Source organism: Littorina saxatilis, linkage group LG1, assembly GCF_037325665.1.
Source record: "Littorina saxatilis isolate snail1 linkage group LG1, US_GU_Lsax_2.0, whole genome shotgun sequence".
Lineage (NCBI taxonomy): Eukaryota > Metazoa > Mollusca > Gastropoda > Littorinimorpha > Littorinidae > Littorina > Littorina saxatilis.
Genome location: NC_090245.1, coordinates 69,733,000 through 69,734,999, shown reverse-complemented (window position 1 = coordinate 69,734,999; position 2,000 = coordinate 69,733,000).

Below are 2,000 nucleotides of genomic sequence, written 5' to 3'. Positions count from 1 at the left end.
AGTAATCCCCTCCTCAGAGAGAGAGAGAGAGAGAGAGAGAGAGAGAGAGAGAGAGAGCAGGCATGGTAATTGCCCGCGAAAAGGAAATTATATTTCAGCGAAAATTAAAAATTGTCCGCGGCAAAAAAAAGGTCAATTGAATTATATGTATACTATTGTCTTTCTATTCATTATTTGCTTACACGAGAACTATCAAAATATTGGTCTAAAATGCTAAAACTCGTTTTCCTTCCTTCTGAACGGGGGGACCTCGGCCTATTTTCAGAGTTTTTTCTATTTTGGAATTCCCATGCCTGAGAGAGAGAGAGAGAGAGAGAGAGAGAGAGAGAGAGAGAGAGAGAGAGAGAGAGAGAGAGAGAGAGTTGTTTTCTGAACGTATCAAATGCAGGAATCGATGCCAGTTTCAGCAGGAAAACCAAAAGTTTGTGAGCACTCTGATGAAAGAGGAAAACTAAAGACAAATGTGTAATTTTGCTGAAAAGGTCAATGAAATTGTGTGTGTGTGTGTGTGTGTGTGTGTGTGTGTGTGTGTGTGTGTGTGTGTGTGTGTGTGTGTGTGTGTGTGTGTGTGTGTGTGTGTGTGTGTGTGTGTGTGTGTGTGTGTGTTGTGATTGACGGTAGGGCCGCATGCAAAGTTGATTTTTTTGTTTTCATTGATCTGACATTTTCTTTCTTTTAATTGTTACTCGTGTCTTTCCTCAGAAAAGAAAATAATACATGTACATGTTTTTGTTCAAGTAACAATTTGTATAATGAGTTCACTTGGTGGGATGCTATTAATTGACGATTGAACTTGTCCGATCCCTTAGCTAAATCTCACATTATCGATGAGAGTCAAGAAGAAATTGGTCCAATCATGAGAAAAGAGCAGAGTGGGCTGGAAGTGTTGGGGAGGGGAGGGGGGGGGGAAGGAGGAGAAGGCGGGGGATCAGCATCAGGCGAGATGGGAGAGAATGAGATAGATAAAGCTTGTCAAGCCCTTTGTACGAAACCCGTGGACCCCCCCCCCCCCGCCCATTACTACCCCCTCCCCCAAAAAAGAATCAAGTAAAGTGCAGTCTGGTGTCCATTTTCTTTTGCCCCAAAACCAGAAAAAGCGTGACATGTTTCTGACACAATCCCGTTAAAATCATAAGTGAAAGGGGAAACAATTTGAACTCTGTCCCTGCCACCTTTTATCAAGTGCAACAGTTACAGGATACAAGGGCGGATCTGGGGGGGGGGTTACACGGGTTACGTAACCCCCCCCCACCCCCCAAAAAAAAAGAGGTAATTTATTGGCTCAGGATGCACCAGATAGCTCTATTTTGCTTCTTTGGATAAAAAAATTTCCAGGGGGGGCATGCCCCCGGACCCCCCTAGAGGCTTAGGCGCCTTCGGCGCCGTCAACTTGTATCTTCGCAGTCATTTTGTAACCCCCCCCCCCTCCAAAGTGAATTGATCCGCCCTTGGGATAGAAGCGGGCGTGGTGTTTGAGCGACAGAAATTGAATCAGCAAAAAATGCATGACGTTGTGAAGGTTTTTCTTCTAAGTGACGAATCTGACACCTCTAGTGATTCTCTTCACTAAACTCAAACTCATCTAAAGATTTGTTTTACTATTTGGATTGTTATTTTGGCTCTCAAAAGTGTGCCTATAAATTCATTGTGTGTGTGTGTGTGTGTGTGTGTGTGTGTGTGTGTGTGTGTGTGTGTGTGTGTGCGTGTGTCAGTGTGTGTGTGTGTGTGTGGGGTGTGTGTGTGTGTGTGTGTGTGTGTGTGTGTGTGTGTGTGTGTGTGTGTGTAATTAACCAAAAATCAAATAAAAAATGTTGACAGCAAATATAGTTCTTATTTCATGACAAAATGTGAAAAGATACAAAAGGGTTGTGAATGACGGTAGGGCCAGGGGCGGGGATGTAGCTCAGTCGGTAGCGCGCTGGATTTGTATCCAGTTGGCCGCTGTCAGCGTGAGTTCGTCCCCACGTTCGGCGAGAGATTTATTTCTCAGTGTCAACTTT